Source organism: Gossypium arboreum, chromosome 2, assembly GCF_025698485.1.
Source record: "Gossypium arboreum isolate Shixiya-1 chromosome 2, ASM2569848v2, whole genome shotgun sequence".
NCBI classification, from domain to species: domain Eukaryota; kingdom Viridiplantae; phylum Streptophyta; class Magnoliopsida; order Malvales; family Malvaceae; genus Gossypium; species Gossypium arboreum.
This window is the reverse complement of record NC_069071.1, coordinates 67,089,943-67,113,040: the sequence shown is the minus strand read 5'-3', so window position 1 is coordinate 67,113,040 and position 23,098 is coordinate 67,089,943. Positions and strand designations below refer to the sequence as shown.

General features: G+C 35.6%; 1 long non-coding RNA gene across 2 annotated transcripts; it reads left to right on the top strand.

Annotated features, from left to right (window-relative positions):
• The first annotated feature begins 13,401 nt into the window (after positions 1–13,401).
• On the top strand, positions 13,402–22,116 carry LOC128288698 (uncharacterized). 2 transcript variants are annotated; one of them, XR_008278785.1, is made up of 3 exons: positions 13,670–13,785; positions 14,253–14,336; positions 15,656–15,927. It is a non-coding gene; the product is annotated as an uncharacterized LOC128288698 (long non-coding RNA). The 2 variants fall into 2 exon arrangements; XR_008278783.1 differs by lacking the exons at positions 14,253–14,336; positions 15,656–15,927 and adding an exon at positions 21,762–22,116 and having other exon boundaries at positions 13,402–13,785.
• Positions 22,117–23,098: the final 982 nt, after the last annotated feature.

Sequence of the window (23,098 nt, the reverse complement as noted above, 5' to 3'; positions counted from 1 at the left end):
AATTAAAATAAATATTTTTAGTGATTTAGCTTTTTAAGTACTTTTCAGAATCAATAATAATAATAATAATCAAATAATAGAAATTTTCAACTAAATTAGAAAGATATGTTTTTTTTAATTAGCCTTTTAGACCTTTTTTTAAATTAGGGAAATAGGTTTTTTTTAGAGGACGTGTTTTCCTTCAACGATCATTTTCCCAACAACTTTTTAAATATTGGTAACAGTAAAAATTTTAAGGGCTAACGGTAATTTTTTTCCTATAAATACAAAGCCATTTTTCATTTTTTCACTAAAATTCAACTCTCTGTATTCTCTCTAAACTCTCAACTCTCTCAATTCTCTCAATTTTCTCAAGTTTTGTTCTAAAATTTTCAATGCGCTTGTTTAAAAATATTATATTTTTATTTAATTTTTTCATATATTATTCGTTTCGATTAATTTTTCACGAATGGCAAGCCCTCTGATTCGTTTCGACGACAAGCACATTTTAGCTGCTCAAGCGATACTGGTAAGACAAAATTTTAAATTTCATTTTTTCAATGAAGTTAAATTTAAAGTTTTTTATTTTTTAAAATATTTTAAATTAATTTATTTTTCAATATAAATAGGCGAATGATCGTGTTTTGGAGGGGTTCATACATACCTTGTCAAAGAGCTCTAACATCGAAATTTGTAGTTACTTGTAAGACATATGATTCTTGCATGCGTCTCGTATACTTAGGGGCTACAAACTCGATCCTACACTCATTAGCACATTAGTGGAAAGATAGAGGCCCAAGACACACTCTTTCCATTTTTCATGCGTCAAGTGTACAATCACACTTTCTATTTTTCATGTGTCGGTGGTTGTCTGCTCCTGGTGCAATCATGGGTCTGGCGTAGGCTACCATTTCTACGTCCCTGGGTGGACGACCCATATATGTTCCCATTAGTGATGTAAAACCCCTTACCGTACCCGAGATTGGGACTAGGTACGAGGCGTTACCAGACATGTACTTGGACATTTTTGGAAATACGAGTTATAAAATTTCTTTCCAATTTGAAGCCAATCAAACAACATCTTAGTGTCCCTATTATGGGTTTACAGGGCCCAAAACATACATTGAAAATGGTCCGGAATCAAACCAAGAGCTTGAGAAAGTTCCTGGAAAATTTGCTAGGTTAAGCCTCACACGCCCGTGTAGAGATAATGGACACACCCGTGTGCTTTGGGACACGCCCGTGGCCTTTACCCGTGTGGAATTAATTGAATTTATTTCTCATTTCGAACCTACAGGGGTTTTCACACGGCCAAACACACGCCCATGTCCCTGGCCCGTGTCCTTCACACGGCCTAGACACACCCGTGTGGTCGCCCGTGTCCAAAAAATCGAGTATTCTATTAATGACGTCAGCATGCATTTAGGGACACACAGCCAAGACAAACGCCCGTGTGCTAGGCCGTGTCCGTCACACGATTGAGACACACGGCCGTGTCTCTACCGGTGTGTTTACTACCATGTATTCTGACTTAATATTTTTAGGTGCAGGGGACACACGGCCATATCACACGCCCATGGGGCGATCCATGTGTCACACATGACCTAAACATACGCCCGTGTATCTACCCGTGTAAACCTCGTTGTGCTATTTTCCAAGCCTTAGGTCACCCTCTAATAACCATATCCACTTATAGTTTTCAATAACACTTGACATGGTCTAATTATACTCTTAAATGACCTTAGTATGCCTCATTGCATGTAAACCTCGTCTCATTGGTTTTTATACATGCTAGGTTATCCCCTTTATATTAAGGATTTCCATGACTTGTAACTCAATTAAGCTTGGCTCGTTATCTTAACTCATTGCCAAATTGTGGCCTAACCACCCTATGTGATTTGGTCACATTACATGTGTTTAAATGTGATATGCCATATTTCATCCTCACTAGCACAATTGAACACAAGCATGCATGAAATTTGTAGGTCATAACCTACATCATTATGAGCCAATTCCATGGCCACATACAAGTGAATATGTATACCTTTACAAGCCTTTGTAGTGGCTAATCAAATGACACATGTAACAAAATAACAAAAGCCCTATAGATGCCATTGAACAAAATAAGAGCATCTATATACGAAAGCTAGACAATATGATAGTGTGTTGATTTTCCAACCCTCTCCCAATCTTCGCGAGTACATAAGCTCTATAAGATAGGGAAAAGAGAGGGCTAAGTATTTACATGTTTAGTAAGCCCGAATAACTGGAAAGTAAACTTACCGATTAATTAGCATGCATCCATATTAGGCAATAAAACCAACAAGTATGAAATAGTTTCCCTATCATATGCACTTAAACCGACAAGTTAGTTCCAAAACATGATGTAAAATGTCTTAGATGAGCTCATCATCCAACATTTTCATTTTCATATCTCATGTTAATCCCGTTGAGTTTCTCGAAAGTCTCGATGGATTATCCATTTACCGTCAAGTCATAAAAGTGATCATCTCAAGTACGCACTCCCGCGAACTTCACATTTTACGGTAGGATTACTAGTCCAGGCTAAATCCCCCGTAATGTAAACTCATAGGGTAATGTTGAGATTACCAGTCCAGGCTAAATCCCTTGTAGGGGCAAACACCCGTAATGAGATCGGATCTGAATTACCAGTCCAGGCTAAATTCAGACCTTAATCGGATTACCCGTCTGGGCTAAATCCACAATGCACACATATTCTTCGGGAGGCTCGATCACTCAAGGAACACCCGTCTGAGCTAGATCCTTTCTATATTTGAGATCAACGGATTACCCGTCCGGGGTAAATCCTTTTCTGCAACACATGCAGGATCTCAAGTCATGTAAGCCATGATTTATCCATTGAATTTCCCTTTTTGACTTCAACTGGGACATTTATTATTATATCATTATTATTAACACATTTCATGGATTTTTATGCCATCACTATAACCAATTATCATACATTCATAAAACATGCAATTAGACATATTAGTAGTTTACTTAAAGTTATTCGAACTTACTTGGTATTAGTTTCGATTTCGTGTCTCGGTTATTTAAAAACCTTTCGTTTTCCTCGATCGACCTCCAAAATTTGTTCCTCGGGGTCTATAAAAATAAAAATGAATTATTAATACCTCGCATTATTCTTTTTGAATTTAAATTTCACCCCAAACAAAATGACCGTTTTGCCCTTAACCTTTCACATTATTTACAATTTAGTCCCTAGGCTCGTATGATGAAATGCATGAATTTTCTACATTACCCAAGCCTAGTCAAATGTTCTTTCCACTTATGGTAGCCCATATTTTTCCATTATTTCAAATTTCTACCACATATTTTACACCTTTTGCAAAGAGGTCCTTTTAGGGGTTTTTCATGAAAATCACCTAGAAAAAGATGTTTATCACACATCCAACTTTCATATTCCTCCATAAAACATCAAAGAATAAACATGTCACACATGGGTAACTTTTTAAACATGAACCCTAACTCAAAATATGGGTAGAAATGGAGAGAATAAGCTACCAGGATTTCAAAAATACAAAGAACATTAAAAACAGGGCTAGGGAGCACTTACTATTGAGCTTGAAAAATGAAAAAACTCTAGCTATGGTGGCTCTTAAATTTCGGCAGCTAGATGGAGAAGATGAGCTGATTTTTGTCTTTATTTTCCCATTTTATTTCATTAATTAGCCAAATGACCAAAATGCCCTTAAGCCCTTTCTTTGAAATTTTATCCATACATGCCCATTTTTGTCCAAAAACTTAGAAATTGGGAAAATTTCTCTTTAAGGACTTCTAATTAATAATCTAAAGCAATTTCATGCAAATTGCTTCTAGAATCCAAGTTTTGCAATTTATTTATTTTGGTCCTTATTTTCCAATTAGACACCTTACTCATAGAATTTCTTCATAAAACTTTAACACATGCATATTTTCATACTCTAGACCTAATAATAATCATAAAATAAATATTTCAACATCGGGTTTGTGGTCCTGAAACCACTGTTCCGACTAGGCCCTATTTTGGGATGTTATAAGTGACAAGATAAAAAAACATTTGAAATGTAGTTAGTATAGTAAATGATGTTTATTTATTATATGTTTGAATTAGCATATCGCTTGAATAGGTGGAACCATGGGCCGAGTTACATGAGACTACTAGAGTAGCTCGAAGATATTTGGCTGCTATTAGATCAATGCTCGGAAGTTGAGGTTAATTACTTTTTTTTTCAAACCTATAATAATTACGCAATAATTTTTAAATTAAAATTTTGTATACAACAAAATTTAAAATTATGCTCTGCGGTTTGAATGGATACCATATGTTGATCCGGATATCATAGAATGCATCTCGCTAGAATTTTTGGCCATTCGAAGTATGTAGGATGCGAATGTGCCATTGATAATGTACGTGATGGTGGATATGCATGAATCAGACCGAGTGATATGGAAGTTCAAGTAGAGGCAAAATATTTTATTAGCACCACGAGGCATGGAAGCACTGCACAAGTTGGACTTGTAGGGGAAGATCAATGAGAACTGGCGAGATTACCAAAAATAGTACATCGACATTTGGGATCGTAGGATAAAATTCTTACCCATATGTAAACCTTTTTTTTTCATCAGACACGGCGGCCAGTTTGGAGTACATGCCTTAGTTCAAAGTCGCTAGCAAGCCATATTTGCTATCGGTGGAGGCAAGGAGTAGGCAACTTCATCAGAAGAGGTCACGATGAATGCTATAGCAGCATAGGTCTGGATGAAGTACCGCAATGGGTTCGTCCCTAGCTCCAACCCAACAAGCATCATCGATGTCTATGCTACATCCCAATCAGTTCACTTTACTTATTCTTATTCATTTCACTAACCCTGTGTGTTTTTCACAAGCACCACATTATGCACCACCGCAACACCCTACATCTACACCTTCCATAGGTACATTTTTAAGGCACTTCTGTCCCTAGCATTCTACGCCCCATGCCGACATTAATGCCAACACAAATGCCAATGCATGTACCATCGCCGATGGTGACACCGTTGCCAACATTGATGTTGTCATCGATACTAGTATCGATACCCAGGTTAATGTCGATGTATCTGGGTTTTGTGACATCTTATAGTTATTCATCAATAGTGTCACAAACAATTACTACGTTGTTGTTTTATCGATGTGGGTCATTAGCGTAACCATCTCCTCGTGCAGTTAAGGACACACGATAGGAGGCTAGGACAGCAACGCACTCAAGCACGGAAGAAGATAATGGATACGAAGACGAAGTCGAGGATGAAGATGGATATGAAGATGTAGACGGTGATGGAGATGAAGATAAGTACGAAGGTGGAGGTGAAGAAGAAGATGATGACGATGATCATGATCAAGTTGAGAGCTGACACTACTAGTTGTGCAAAAAAATATTATATGCACACGTTAATCATACCTTGCGTCAAACATTCGACCTGGCGACACCGATAATGTATTTTTTATTTACCTATTGTGATGTAAATATTGATGACATCAATAAAAAAAAATGATCAATTTTTTTTGTATATTTCTATTACAACTTATATTTGTCTTTATTAAATTCTAATATAAATTATACATAAATTTCCATATATAATATTTGATATGAGATATGTAACTTTGAAAAGGCACCCTTATCGAATTAGTGATTAATAAAGGTACAAAGACTAACTTGTAAAATGGTAAAAGTTCAATGGCTAGAGAAATTATAATTGGTACTTGAATTAGCGCTCAAAGTAGAAAATTTTCCAATGTTAGTAGACGGGTGGTCGATACAATTGAAATGCAAGGTAAAAAAAAGAAGAGATTTTATACACAAAAAAAGGAAGCATTGTAATCAATCTTATATCTCTGAAGAAAAATGAATGTTAGCGATGTTGAGGACCCAATGTATCCCTCAATATCGAATAGGTTGCCTTTGTATGCCTTGGATTTCTATAGCACCTGCATAACCTCTGTTACTTATTCTCTCCTAAACAAAAAAAAGTACCCTGACCTAGAAAAGTTTTACAGATTTGAAGCATGTTTTGAAGGTATTCGATGAAAACACTGGTCTTGTGACGGGTTTTCGACCACAGGGATTTTTTCTTTCAATCTCACATTTCCCCTGTGCTTATAAAAGGGGGTTCCCCCTCCATACTTCATCATCCCTAATACATCATCTTTTCCGGCCTCCATCCCTCCACTTTACAATATTTCTCTCTCTATTTTCTTCCCCACTTCAATGTTAAAAATTTCTGTCGGTAATAAAATTTCTAATTTAAGTTATTCTTGAGTTGTCGATAATGCGATATCATTCCGATACATGTACATTTCATATAACTTATCGAGATGAGACCATTACATCCGAAACCTATCCTATGAAAGTCAGGTTCTAGGGTTATATTACTTTGTACGATCACGAGTGAAAGTCTACGTAGAGGTCTCAATCGACGATCGTTATGTAATCATAGATCAAAGTATAACGGAAGAGCAGTTGGCAGTTGTTTCGTAGGCACGAGCTCAAACTTTTCGGATACCCGGAGATGTTTCCTTATAAATACCATAAAAAATTTTGAGGGCATAATCATAGGGAAAAATTGTGGGGCTTCCCGCTATAATCGTCGTAATTTTTTTTATCTCTACACAGTCGTTATCTTTGACATTCTTTCTTCTCCGAAGACTGACACCGCCGTAGGCATAAGAAGACTCTCAGGCGGACAGTGGTTATTGTGGTGCAGTAAAGGTGATTCTTCTTTCGAGGTGACAACAGCTGCCATTATTAAACAACTCATTAATAACTACAACTAATGTCACACTAACTTGAGTTTGACCTCTACTGTGTTGGAATATCCACTTTCAGCTTAAGAGCCTTTTTGTGTCCACATTGATGTCAGTTTTCAAATAAGAATGAAAGGTTAAAGATACCAGTTACCTAGAAATACAAAAAAAAAATTACGTTGATTACACCAGAAAACCCTCTGTTTTCCTTATGATTATGCATCAATTTTATGTATGGTATATATAAGGCATCATTTGTAGGTATCCAAAAAGCTTGAACATGTGACCGTATAATGACGATTTGTTGACCCTTAGTTATACTCGACCCTATGGCCGCATCACGAATGTCAACTGGGACCTCCACTTAGGCTTTAACCCGTGACCGTATCAAGCACTGTTACCCAGAAACCTTAGGGTTTTTGTGGCAATGGTCTTATCCCAGCATGGCATACGAAATGTATGTGCTCTGAGGCGCATTATCGCATCCTCAACCCCTCAATTCTACCTATAAAATTTTTCTATTTCAGCCCTAAAACCCTAACCTTAATTCCTAAAAATACTTTAATCCTAACACTATCAAAATTAAAAAAAAAAAAGGCTAGGAGAGAGTGTGAGGGCACTCTCTTTAAAATCGACCTATTTCCCTAATTTAAAAAAAATGACCTAAAAGACAAATTAAAAAAAAAATTGACATATACCTTTAATTTAGCTGAATTCTGCAATGAAAAATTGGAAAATAGATTTTTTTCAATTTATTTATTTATTTCTTTTAGCATTATTCTTTAAATACTTTAAATTTAAAATTTGAAATTTTATATTTATCAAGCAATATAATTATATTCTATACTTAATTTTTAAAAATATATCAAATAAATTTTATAACTTAAATTTAGTATTTAATTTAAATTTAATTCTAGTTATTTTTTCTAACACTTAATTCAAACACAACCTCAATTAAAAATTTATATATACGTATAAATGTAAATGATTTAAAAATACCGATTAGTATTGGGTTTTTACTTTTAATAATATTATTAAATGATAATATAATAAATATGCTTTTGTTTTGGTTGTTAAAGTTAAAAGGTAGAGAGCATGGACGTGTGGGAAGTGTGAACGTGGGCTTTTTACTAAGGTCAAGAAGACTTCTTTTAGGGGGAGAGTTCCCCCTTTCTTGATAAGGTTCTATTGCACATTGTTGGGTAAAGGGTAGGGAAATGAACGGCTGAGATGTTAGATGCACTTTGTGTCTGACTCTCACTCACTGGGTTTCTTGATTCCACGCAGAGGGCATGATTGTTTTGCTTGAGTCCCCATCCCCACCCACTTTTCTCCATTTTATCATGATTTTGTTACGCTCACGGAACTACCAAACTCTATCATCATATTGATGCCCCCCCTAATGACATATTTGCCCTCTCCTTTAATTCCACTAAATTCTCTTCTTCCAACTTCGGGTTATAAAAACCATCTGTGAGTTGTACACGAAATAATTTAAATTAAAACAATATTAATCAAAATAAGCATCCCACAACTTAATACCATCTCATATGAATGGCCCACGTTATCTCGGTTTGATGAGATTGATCTTGGATAAACGTTTTTGTTCTCCCTACAATCCAAATTTAATTAAATATTTTTATTTAAATTTAATTATAAAAATGTAACGTCTTAAAATGTTCGATAATGTTCGATGTTAAAATTCGTGCCGTCTCAACGACAAAACAAATTAAAATTCTGCTTAAATGTTATTTATTTATGATCCAAAAAAAAAACATTAGAACTGAATCATATGTCGAATATAAAAGTGGCATACGGACTAAATTGTGGGAATTGAACAAGTGACATGTCAATTGAGTAGAGAAAAGAAATAGTGGAATTAATGGAGAAGGAATTTTGTAATAATTAACCAAGACTCTAGTGTGCAATTATGGCATCATTAAACTAATTAAGCCATGATCTTACCCATTTATTTTCACTAATCATCTCAAAATTCAATACTAGCCATTAGATGTATTTTTATGAGATATAATTAAACTAAATTATAATAGAAAGATGAAAGAAAGAAAGAAAGAAAGAAAGAAAGAAAGAAAGAAAGAAAGAAAGAAAGAAAGAAAGAGACGAAGTGCCTTATTTCACCTTCTTCCCAAAGGAAAGAAAGAAAATAAATTGCATGTATTTTTCTCCTCCATTACCGCGTACTTAAACTAATGGTTACTAAAGTTTCCTTTTAATTTTTGTTAGATTATTAGTTTGATAGTTAAGAGTAATTCATATGAAATATTAAGGTTTTGGTAGTTACCATTGATGAATGCTTAGAAGCTAGAGAGAACGATTAGAACTTTGAAGAGAATATGTGTTTTTGGATAGTTTGAGATCCCTAGATTATAGTCGTAAGGAGTTAGATTTGAAAAGGAGAATTACAAGATATGCAAAAATAAGATGTTGGGGTTCTAAGGAGTCAATTGAAACTATGCATATCATGTTTAATTGTAATGATTCCTTTATTTGTATGTGTAGATCTAATATTGTAGCATATTTGAATTATCGAACATAACCAAAGGCAAACTTAGGATCTCGAAAGATAAAGGAAAGGATAAGGTGATCACCGAGTGACGACTTCAGTTGATGCTAATATAATTTGCTTCATTACATGAAACTATTAAGTAATTAAACTTAAGAAATGTTAATAATGATTGTTGGTATGAAATGTGTGATTATACTCTATGCCTTTCGAGAAAAACCATCGAAAGGGAGGTTCTCCTCCCATCTTACAATTGTGTCGGAAAAGGGGGAGAAAACATGAGAAAAAAAAATCATCTTCTTTCATTTTATTTACCACATAAAATGGGGTCAAAGTCAACAAGTCAAAATTACTGAAATGTTTGATTCACTATTCATTTCTATGTTAAAATCTAATCTAATTACTCCAAATTGTTTCCAAAGATTTAAAATCTCAAAATATAATATTTTCAAAGTAAATTTCATGTAAAATGATCAAAATGTCTATGTGACTGTAACACCCCAGATCCAGCCTAGACGTTATGGCCGAATCTTACGATGTCACATAGAATGGATTTTGAAATCGAACTCCTTAAGTTAAAATCATTCCGGTTAAGTAACCTTTAATTAATTTGAAGGAATCACGCACTAGATGTTTTGTTTCAAAACTTGTCCTTTTTAAGCGGAAGCTATTGTAATCAATTAATTTAGGAAAAATCATTTTTGTTTAAGAAATCCTTAGTTTTAGGAAAACTGTGTTTTGTTAAGGTGCAGTTTAAATAACCATTAAACAATAAAAAGTTTCGAAATAAAAACCAGACAGTCCAAGTCCAGGATTGCATCAAAAACCCAAACAAGAAATAAATATGAAAATTTGTGAAAAACAGTCTAAGATTTTATGTGTGGCCACCGTAAAGTCCTCCGCTGCTTTGATCCGTCAAGTCTGGGTATTACCTGAACAGATTAAATAGAAAAGAGTGAGTTTTCGCAAACTCAGTGTGTAATCCCCACAGAAAACACGCATACAAAATACACATCAGATGCCATAAATTAACAGTCAGGGGCCAGAGCCCTTTACAAAGTTCGTTAGGGCCTTATCCCATCAGATACAGAATTAGATACAACTTAGGGCCTTAGCCCATGTCATGCAGAATATCAGAATCCTATCCACTAGCCTCTACACACCATCTCTGTCCAACCCTACACACCATGTGGGGATAAAATTGACCCACCTATCCCTACACACCATGCTGTACCGAAATGTGGCACATAATCAGATCATTGCAGTTGAGCTGCCAGATATCAGGCTAAAGAGCCTTTCAGAATACTTCCTCCCAATAACATCATCCCAATTCCGATGCAATGCAACATATAAAAATAACATGCTAGTATGCAATTTATCAGATCATACATTCAATTCAGATATCTCAGTTCATGCTCGATATAGAAATCAGACAGTTAGAATACTCAATGAAGGGTCTAAGTAGCACTTACTGACCCTACGGTAGGTCCACAGTCGACTTAGGCGACCCGTGCAATCTTACAGACCATTTCAAAAAAATGGGCTGACACGCCCATGTGGCCTGCCCGTGTGGGCCCACACGACCTAAATAGGCCTTGGCCGTGTGGATCACACAGCTTGGCCCAAAATCCTACATGCTCATGTGGGCCCACACGGCCTAATAGGTTGAGCCCGTGTGTCCCACACGACCTCGCCAACCATCACATGGCCGTGTCTCATGCACACGACCTGGCTCGTTGATCACACCCCCGTGTTCCGTCACACGGCCTACCACATAGACGACCACATGCCGGTGTGGCATCGACAGATTACTTTTTTTACTTTTCGTTGAATCCCCCTTTTTGAGTTTCGGTACACACCTGGTTTCAATTCGAAGCTAAAGTCACCAAAAGCACTCCAGAACCTATTATTGACCAACATTTTCATAATTAGTTGCTTAAACGATCGAATTTAGCTTAATTCTAAAATAGAAAGTCATCTTCCAAATGGAAAACCTTTACCTTACGAACTATGGGTGCTTCCCTCTATAACTTGGCACCAATACAGCCTCTCACACCAGATTTTCTGCTGTCAACACAGTTAAACCAAGGTTCCCCAATTAATAACTTAAATACTTAAATTTAAAGCACCATTATCACTTACCGAATAGACTGAACCATAGGTTGCACAACTGAGGAACAATTGCAGCAGGGAAACAAAAGAAAAGAAACGACAAGGATAACAGAGGAAGAAGTAAAAAAATTGACAGCAAGAAAGGGGAAAAATGAAGAATTGGTAGAGAATTTCGAAAGGGGAAAATTGTTTGAAACAATTCAAAAGATTTGATATGCTACGCAATCCCTTAATCTTCTCCCACTATTCGTACTACACACAACTACTTAGAATCTCGGTTACATCAAACTCTTAGCCACTGAGTCGAGCAAAAATAAACTTTTTCACCCACGTAAGGATTCGAACACAACACCCTAAGCAGATTGACACTCCACTCAACCACCAGACCAGCAGGCCCATTCTGATATAACTTTACCAATAATTAAATAAGAGTTTACTGAATAGAGATAGGGCTTACTCATAAAATTCCAAAATTTAACCCAAGTAAGGCTTGAACTTGGGACCTCACACACACACCTAGAACACTTAACCACTGAAGCAGATACACAGTTGTGTCATAATTTATCAAAAACACATACATATATTTTTTTGCTACTGATTTACAAAAGCTGAAATTTACGAAAATTTGGGGCATTACAACTCTACCCCCTAAAAGAAAATTTCGACCTCGAAATTTTACTTGATCAGAAAAGGTGAGGATACTGCTGACGCATCAAATCCTCCGGCTCCTAAGTAGCCTCCTCAGTGCTATGATTGCGCCATAAAACCTTAACTAGTGGGATAGACTTCCTCCATAGAAACTTTACCTCGCGATCCAATATCTGCACTGGCTCCTTTTCGAAAGTCAAATCTAGCCTAACCTCGATCTCTTCAACTGGAACAACATGCGTGGGATCAGAACGGTAGCGCCTCAACATTAAGACATGGGACACATCATGAATACAGTCTAGCTCTAGAGGTAACTCCAACTGATAAGCGACCAGCTCCACTCATTTTAGAATCCGGTACGACCCAATAAACCTAGGGCCTAACTTGTCCTTGCGACCGAACCTCAGAACTCTCTTCCATGGTGAGACCTTCAGAAACACAAATTTCCCCACTGAATACTCTATCTCACGTCTTTTCAGATCAATATAGGACTTATGTCTGTCAGAAGCTACCTTCAGTCGATCCATAATCAGTCGAACCTTATCTTCAATCTCTGAAACCAACTTCGGACCCAAAACATGTTGCTCGTCCAACTCAGTCCAACATAAAGGAGTACAACACTGACGACCATACAGTGCCTCATAAGATGCCATCTAGATGCTAGACTAGAAGCTGTTATTGTAGGCAAACTCCGCTAACGGCAAGCACTCCTACCAACTGCCTCGGAAATCAATAATACAACTCCTCAACATGTCCTCTAGTATCTGAATCACCCTCTCTGACTGACCATCTGTCTGAGGATGAAAAGCAGTACTGAAGTCTAATCTTGATCCCAGAGCCTCATGAAGCTTCTTCTAGAACTGAGACTTGAAACAAGGATCCCTATCAGAGATGGTCGAGACAGGTACCCCATGTAGCCTCATTATTTAAGAAATGTAGAGTTTAGCCAACTTTTATAGAGAAAAGTCTGTCCTAATCGGGATGAAGTAAGCAGATTTGGACGGAATCCTTCTTAGTGGGTGTTAGAGGCAACCCATTAACAAAGTCCATCGTTACTCGATCCTATTTCCATAATGGTATCTTTACTGGCTGAAGCAAACCCGAAGGTAACTAATGCTTAGCCTTAACCTGCTGACAAGTTAAACAACGAGCAACAAAGTCAGTAATTTCATGCTTCAACCCTGGCCACCAATACAACTTCGCAGATCTCAGTTCATTTTGTTCCTGCTGGGATTGTAATAGCCCGATTTTGGGTCTAGTCTGAACAGTGGTTTCGGGACCACAAACCCGACGAGAAAAAAAAATTATTTTTATTATATTTTTATAGCCTATAAATTTATGAAAATATTTCGTAAAAATTTCATTCGAAAATTTTGACGTTTGAGCACTCAATTTAGTCAAAAGGACTAAATTGTAAAAAGTGCAAAAGTTGAGTTCTTTATATATGAGGTGCCTAATTGTTATGAGTTTTAAATTGAAAGTCCTTATGTGACAATTATTCCTTTAATAAGTTAGTGAATGGATATTTGTTTGGTATTTTTGAAATTTGGTTGAAATAAAAAGGGTAATTTTGTAAATTAATTAAAATAATCTAATAAGACAAAAATGATAAAAGCTATCATTTTTTTTCCATTCTTTCTTCTTCAACCGTGGGAAAGAACTGAAAATGGCAGCCATGGATGAGCTCCATTCAGCCAAGCTTCTATGGCTTATATAGGTACGGTTTTTGTCCCGTTTTTAATGATTTTCGTATTTTTGAGATCCCCGAAGCTTAAATTTTCTATTTCTACCAATTGATTGAAGAGAAATTAGAGTTTAAAAATTTACCCATTCATGATATGGTTGTGTTTTGATGATTTATAGTGGATAATGAATGTTTGATGTGTTAAATATAAGTTTTATTCAATGAATTTTGGTAAAAATGTCAAAAAGGGGTTAAATTGTGAAAGTTACAAATTGGTCATAAGTGTGTGAATTAGTGAGAATTTGGAGTTTCCATAGAAGAGAAAAATGTTCACCATGTCTTAAACCTTATAGAAATTGAATAAAAATTAATTTACGAGCATTGAGGCAAAAGTGCAAATATGCAAAAGTTTAGGGGTCAAAATGAAAATTTGTAAAAATATGATTTTTAGACCCATATGAATATTGTGACTGATTGGTAGGCTAAATGTGATGTTATAGATGATGAAAATTGAGACTTGGACCTAGAACGGAAAGAAATCGATTTATGGACGAGTATGTCCTTTTCACATTTGTGGTATCGAGGTAAGTTCATGTGTAAATAACGTAGCATAATTATTATTTTTAAATTATTGATGTTAAATATAGGATATGCTGATTCTTATCATGAAATATATGCTTTGTGGTTATTTTCGAATAAAATGCAAAATTAAGTGTATTATTTGTTAAATATAAAGTGCTACCGAGTATTGGTTTCGGTATTTTACGGAAGATGGCAAGGAGATGTGTTCGAGGAAAATCCCGTTTGAACCTTAGGAATAGATTAGGATACAAGTGACATGTCACTAGAATGGTTGAGCATCCGAACTCGTTGAGTTGAGTCCGAGTTCACTTATGGATGTGGAATGTCCGAACTCGTTGAGTTGAGTCCGAGTTCACTTATGGATGTGAACGCCCGAGCTCGTTGAGTTGAGTCCGAGTTCACTTATGGGCGGGTTACATGGTAGCTTGGCTACAAATATGGCACTTATGTGCAAATTATCCATGTATCCGAGTTATATTCCGATGTGTTCAACGGGTAAAAAATTTCTAGTGGAATGGAAGAACACTTAAGATGTAGGTGACGTATTGGTAAGTATTGTGAAATGGACATTTTGGATAGGTATGTACTTAACCCTCGGGTTGAAAATAGATACAACAACGATAAGGTGGTAAGATCATGAATGAGTAATTTAGCCTTGACAGATTTGAGTTACTGCAGTAGGGTAACTTTGAAAATACACTAAAAATAGTGAAAAATGAGTTAGAGGCAGAATAAAATATGAAATTAAATCTTAATGAGTCTATTTTCACATGAAAGAAACAAAGGAAGAAAAAGAATTCCATATTGTTTGATATTTGAATTCTTGTGAAACAGGTCTGAATGAATTTGAGATCCCTGTTCTAACTTTAGAAATTCACCAAAATTGTACAAAATTATTAAGAGTTATACCTTACATGAATGGATTCCTTATTGAGTCTATTTTTATGTTAAATAAACAGCATGGTCGTAGGAATTTTGTATAGGGAGAAATTCGGTTTGTAGTGCACAGGGGTCAGAGTGGTCATACCCTGAAAGAGGGGATACTTTAACTAATAAAATGTACTATTTGGCTTAACCAAAAATTCTGGAAATTTTATGGAAGAAAAGAAAATAAGTCTAGTTTCAGGAAAAATTAACGGAACTTAATTCGAGTTTCGTAGCTCAGATATAAATAATTTAGTGACCGTTACTCGGAAAGACAGCTTGTAGTGAACTTGAAAATATGTTGTAAACATTGATAAAACAAGTTAATGAGTTGCTTATTGTTTTCATATGAACTTACTAAGCTTAAAGCTTACCCCTTCTTTCCCATGTTTTCTAGAGTTCCAGGTTAGCTCGGGTTGGAAGCCGTCGGAGATATTATCACCCTATCGAGTTAACGTTATCGGAGTAAGTAAACTCAAGTGATTCGAGTCTATGGCATGTATAGGGTTTTAATGTGAGTATGTAATATTATGATTTAGCCAAAGGCATTGGCTTGTTATTAAGGTAGTATTAGTCATGTAAATTGGCCTATGTCGGCTAATGACGTTATGGGCCCATATGATTATTCTTATGCATTTATGTTATTATTTCTTGTGATGTGGCTTACAACATGTATGCCTAGAGATTGAATTGAGATTCATTGATGAGCTAGTAACTAATGCGGATTAAGTGATTGGTAAATAGTTAATAATGCTTCATGAATGGTTTGTGATGTAATGATAGTTATGTCTAGTATGTGGTAATGATATGGGCAAATTCTATAATATTTATTACATAAGAAAATAACTTGAGCATATCATGTTTGTAGATGTTTAAGAGCTCATTTATGCCACGTTGTATGTTATTGGATAAGTATGTATCTATGCATGTGGTGTGAGAGTGACAAAAGGCTTGATAATTAGACTATTTACGCCACACGGCTGAGCACATAGGCGTGTGAAGCCTTAACGCAAGAGATTTTTCTAAGTTTTCATGAGTTCTCGATTGGGTCCCGAACCGCCCAATGCATGTATTGGGCCTCGTAAGCTCGCATAAGGGACAAATTGCATGTGAAAAGAAAAGTTTTAATTATTTGAGATTTCATGGCCTGTTTAGTATGGAAGTGTTAGTAAAAGTCGTAGCACCTCGAACCCGTCCGGCGTCGATGCGAGCGAGGGTGTTACATTTAGTGGTATCGAGCATGGTTTAGTCGGTTCTCGGACTAACCTAGCGTAAGAGAGTCTAGCTATACATGCCATAGTATTACTCGTGATAGTGTGATATTTCTACCCTAACAAAACTGTTGATTAAGACAGAATGAGTTCGAATCGAGCAAATCTTGATAGAGATAAGAGTAAAGTTGAGATTATTGAATCATGCTTGTGACATGCTGAAAATGGGAAAGGTATGAAAAGATATTCATGATTTTCATATGAACTAGTATTCACTATGTGATACTCTTGAGTTAAAGAATGTGAAATAGTGGAGTAAAACACAGTTAAGTTGTGAAAAATGCTTTTATGCATGTTAGTATTCATACGATGTTAAATGTCCAACTTGATTTGGCCAAGTGTTTAGGAAAAGAAAGAAATTTTCTTGAAATGAAAGAATGTATGTATGAATGCTTTTATTGCATGATTAATAATCAGTATATACATGAGGTTGACATTTATGTCTAGATTGATGAAGTCAATATGCAATAATGTTATGCTTTATAATCTCAGTTACAGAATCATAAATGTCACAATAGCATGAAAGTTGTAATGAAAGATCAAATTGGGTGGAACGCAGGGAATGAGTACGATCGTTCACTAATGAATTGACGGAAAAGACTATGGTTGGACCATGGCAATACATGAGATTTGTGTGCGGTGTAAGACCATGTATGAGACATGGCATCGGCATTGAGACGAGGGCTAGTGTAAGACATGTGCAGGACATGCATCGGCCTCGAGATGATAGCCGATGTCGACATGTCAGGACATGCGTCGGCTACGAGATGTGCTAGTGTAAGACATGTCGGGACATGCGTCCAAGACGATTACATGTGTCGATGTAAGACACATGCGGGACACGGCATCGACACGATGGATGAGAGCTAGTACAAGACCATAGTTGAACTATGGCATCAAGTAGCGATGTACTCAAAACCATAAGACGTTCTCCAATTTGATAAATATTGGCAAGTGATTAAGACTAAATATGGGAATTTGATAAAACATTAAGGGTAATTTGAGAAAAAGAAATGAAAGTTTGAGTTATGGTAAATTCACTTATGTTTAGCTAATATTCGCATGAAATAAAGTTACATGTATTACTGAGATATGTGAAAATATGTTTATAACAAGTTGGAAATTTGAAATGTTTGAATCAATATGCGTAAAGCTATATTGTTGTTGAATATGTATTTGCTTGAGAGTCAAAAGTTTAGAGGCTTTACAATCTTCGCCCCTTACCGAAATAGAGTTATACGATGAGATTCTCGAGATATGTTGCATAAGCTTGCAAAAGTGAAACTAAAAAGTATAATAATGGAATAGTATGGGATTAGTGAAGATGTAATTAGTTAGAGGAGTAATGTTGGACTTGCAATCGATGTTTGAGTATGTCGGATTCAATCAAATAAAAGTGATGGCTATCTTTCTCTTCCGAGTATTCTATGTTTTCCTCAATTCAGGGAATACGTATGGTTATCCCTTTCGAATGGAAATTCTATCATACGAGGATGCTAGTGACTGTGATATTAGATGAAAAGCTCTATTGGTCCGATTAGTTATGATCTACATTTCCCATCTCTTGATTTCTATTCGATATCTTTGGAATGAAGTTGACAAGAAAATCTATGTAAGATTATTCGATGTTCTATTGATTATGGTTTATATATGCGAGAATTATATTATCTCTATTATGAGAAATTCTAAAGCATACAGATGATAGTTTCCTACGGTTTTCTCGAGGATTTTTTGGATCATCTTTATTATTTTCTTCCGGATTATATTCTCGATTTCTGGTATAATCTTTATATCTTGGAATTTCTTATATTGGCTTTTCTATCGTTCTTGTTTCGAGAATTATCAAGCTTGGTTTATCTTTACTAGTAATCTTTGACTTGCGATATTAGAATCTGTTATGATTAAGCTTCGGCTCGATCATAGAAGTGTGGGGATTTCAAGGTCGAGATTTCTTTAAAATTTCTGGGGTAAAGAATGGTTATTCGCAAAAGTAAATCTGAGTTATGTGCATTTAAGTTTATTCTCGGTTCGAGAACTTGAAAGTATGTTATGGAAACATATTAGTTGGATTTCTCTTGTTAGAGAGATGTTATAAGTATAGTTATCCCGATTAATAAAAGACCACATCTATGAAGTTGGAATCATTTGATTCATGTTAGTAAAGTTTCTAAACAGGTTGATGATCGAGTATAGAAATGTGGCTATAAGTGGTAAATTAAACAAGTACAAACATGATTCGACTTTTAATTTGGAATTGCGGGAGGATTTGATTTCGGTTTCTATTACTATTAATTGAGTAAGATTTCAAGATCTTGAGAAACTCGGGTATCTGAGAGAATTGAGTCTGAGTTCACAAGATATCTTGTTTATTCGTTCAAAGGATGTCGAATTGTCTATAGGGTAAAGCCGAATATCAAATGTATTCGAGATTATTATTGTCAGTGATGACAGTGGGAAGAAAATGAGAAAGGACTGTTATGAATTTCGTATCGGGATGTCTCTCATTTCCAGGAAAAAGGAGAGATGCAAGTTGAATTGTGAAAGATTGATGATGGAAGTCTGCATGATTATTTTAGTATGTACAGATATATTATTCAACAGATATGACTGAGTTGTATGTTTCTAAGTTTATAGTTCCAAGAATGTCAGTCTCCAGTGTTTCAAATTGAGCTCCGAGGTTTATACCTCAACTATGGAAAAGCTATAGGAAATCTTGAGTATGAGCTTGTGTGGAGTTGTTTTGTAAGTTGTGAGAAAAAGATATAAGTGACTCGTGAAAGTAGAGAACAACTTTTTCTGGTAAGATTTTCGGGGACGAAAATCCCTAAAGGGGGGAAGAAATGTAATAGCTTGATTTTGGGTCTAGTCGAACAGTGGTTTTGGGACCACAAACCCGACGAGAAAAAAAATTATTTTTATTATATTTTATAGCCTATAAATTTATGAAAATATTTCGTAAAAATTTCATTCGAAAATTTTGACGTTTGAGCACTCAATTTAGTCAAAAGGACTAAATTGTAAAAAGTGCAAAAGTTGAGTTCTTTATATATGAGGTGCCTAATTGTTATGAGTTTTAAATTGAAAGTCCTTATGTGACAATTATTCCTTTAATAAGTTAGTGAATGGATATTTGTTTAGTATTTTGAAATTTGGTTGAAATAAAAGGGTAATTTTGTAAATTAATTAAAATAATCTAATAAGACAAAATGATAAAAGCTATCATTTTTTTCCATTCTTTCTTCTTCAACCGTGGAAAGAACTGAAAATGGCAGCCATGGATGAGCTCCATTCAGCCAAGCTTCTATGGCTTATATAGGTACGGTTTTGTCCGTTTTTAATGATTTTCGTATTTTTGAGATCCCGAAGCTTAAATTTTCTATTTCTACCAATTGATTGAAGAGAAATTAGAGTTTAAAATTTACCCATTCATGATATGGTTGTGTTTTGATGATTTATAGTGGATAATGAATGTTTGATGTGTTAAATATGAGTTTTATTCAATGAATTTCGGTAAAAATATCAAAAAGGGGTTAAATTGTGAAAGTTACAAATTGGTCATAAGTGTGTGAATTAGTGAGAATTTGGAGTTTCCATAGAAGAGAAAAATGTTCACCATGTCTTAAACCTTATAGAAATTGAATAAAAATTAATTTACGAGCATTGGGGCAAAAGTGCAAATATGCAAAAGTTTAGGGTCAAAATGAAAATTTGTAAAAATATGATTTTAGACCCATATGAATATTGTGACTGATTGGTAGGCTAAATGTGATGTTATAGATGATGAAAATTGAGACTTGGACCTAGAACGGAAAGAAATCGATTTATGGACGGGTATGTCCTTTTCACATTTGTGGTATCGAGGTAAGTTCATGTGTAAATAACGTAGCATAATTATTATTTTTAAATTATTGATGTTAAATATAGGATATGCTGATTCTTATCATGAAATATATGCTTTGTGGTTATTTTCGAATAAAATGCAAATTAAGTGTATTATTTGTTAAATATAAAGTGCTACCGGGTATTGATTTCGGTATTTTACAGAAGATGGCAAGGAGATGTGTTCGAGGAAAATCCCGTTTGAACCTTAGGAATAGATTAGGATACAAGTGACATGTCACTAGAATGGTTGAGCATCCGAACTCGTTGAGTTGAGTCCGAGTTCACTTATGGATGTGGAATGTCCGAACTCGTTGAGTTGAGTCCGAGTTCGTGAGATGTAACTAGGCATCCGAACTCGTTGAGTTGAGTCCGAGTTCACTTATGGATGCGAACGCTAGAGCTCGTTGAGTTGAGTCCGAGTTCACTTATGGGCGGGTTACATGGTAGCTTGGCTACAAATATGACACTTATGTGCAAATTATCCATGTATCCGAGTTATATTCCGATGTGTTCAACGGGTAAAAAATTTCTAGTGGAATGGAAGAACACTTAAGATGTAGGTGACGTATTGGTAAGTATTGTGAAATGGACATTTTGGACAGGTATGTACTTAACCCTCGGGTTGAAAATAGATACAACAACGATAAGGTGGTAAGATCATGAATGAGTAATTTAGCCTTGACAGATTTGAGTTACTGCAGTAGGGTAACTTTGAAAATACACTAAAAATAGTGGAAAATGAGTTAGAGGCAGAATAAAATATGAAATTAAAGCTTAATGAGTCTATTTTCACATGAAAGAAACACAGGAAGAAAAAGAATTCCATATTGTTTGATATTTGAATTCTTGTGAAACAGGGTCTGAATGAATTTGAGATCCCCTATTCTAACTTTAGAAATTCACCAAAAATTGTACAAAAATGATTAAGAGTTATACCTTACATGAATGGATTCCTTATTGAGTCTATTTTTATGTTAAATAAACAGTATGGTCGTAGGAATTTTGTACAGGGAGAAATTCGGTTTGTAGTGCACAGGGGTCAGAGTGGTCATACCCTGAAACAGGGGATACTTTAACTAATAAACTGTACTATTTGGATTAACCAAAAATTCTGGAAATTTTATGGAAGAAAGGAAAATAAGTCTAGTTTCAGGGAAAATTAACGGAACTTAATTCGGAGTTTCGTAGCTCTAGATATAAATAATTTAGTGACCGTTGCTCAGAAAGACAGCTTGTAGTGAACTTGAAAATATGTTGTAAACATTGATAAAATAAGTTAATGAGTTGCTTATTGTTTTCATATGAACTTACTAAGTGAAAGCTTACCCCCTTCTTTCCCATGTTTTCTAGAGTTCCAGGTTAGCTCGGGTTGGAAGCCGTCAGAGATATTATCACCCTATCGAGTTAACGTTATCGGAGTAAGTAAACTCAAGTGATTCGAGTCTATGGCATGTATAGGGTTTTAATGTGAGTATGTAATATTATGATTTAGCCAAAGGCATTGGCTTGTTATTAAGGTAGTATTAGTCATGTAAATTGGCCTATGTCGGCTAATGACATTATGGGCCCATATGATTATTCTTATGCATTTATGTTATTATTTCTTGTGATGTGGCTTACAACATGTATGCCTAAAGATTGAATTGAGATTCATTGATGAGCTAGTAACTAATGCAGGATTAAGTGATTGGTAAATAGTTAATAATGCTTCATGAATGGTTTGTGATGTAATGATAGTTATGTCTAGTATGTGGTAATGATATGGGCAAATTCTATAATATTTATTACATAAGAAAATAACTTGAGGATATCATGTTTGTAGATGTTTAAGAGCTCATTTATGCCACGTTGTATGTTATTGGATAAGTATGTATCTATGCATGTGGTGTGAGAGTGACAAAAGGCTTGATAATTAGACTATTTCGCCACACGGCTGAGCACATGGGCGTGTGAAGCCTTAACGCAAGAGATTTTTCTAAGTTTTCATGAGTTCTCGATTGGGTCCCGAACCGCCCGAATGCATGTATTGGGCCTCGTAAGCTCGCATAAGGGACAAATTGCATGTGAAAAGAAAAGTTTTTAATTATTTGAGATTTCATGGCCCTGTTTAGTATGGAAGTGTTAGTAAAAGTCAGGTAGCACCTCGAACCCCGTCCCGGCGTCGGATGCGGGCGAGGGGTGTTACAGGGATGCATAGCATAAGGGATACTATGCGCCTCCTTTAGAGTCGACAGTTTTAAATCCTCACCATTTGGTACAAAAATTTAACTGCGAAAACACAATACCCTATCCTTATTAATCCCAAAATCTATAGTTACACCACTTTCAACTTGACGAAAACGCAACTCAAGAGATTTATCCCTAAACTGTTTATCTTTGATCTGATCAATCCATGTAGGTTTCAATAGAAGTTCTGCCAACAGACTCCCATCGTCAAATAAACTAAGTTGAGTGAACATCGCTCTCAGATCGGTCATAGCCCTACGGCTTAGCGCATCGGCCACCACATTAGCCTACCTAGGATGATACTTAATGGTGCAGTCATAATTCTTACGCAATTTAACCCATCTACGCTGCCTAAGGTTTAACTTCTTCTGAGTGAGGAGATATTTGAGGCTTTTGTGATAAGTGTAGATAGTACACTTCTCACCGTGCAGATAGTGTAACAGCCCGATTTAGACCCCAAT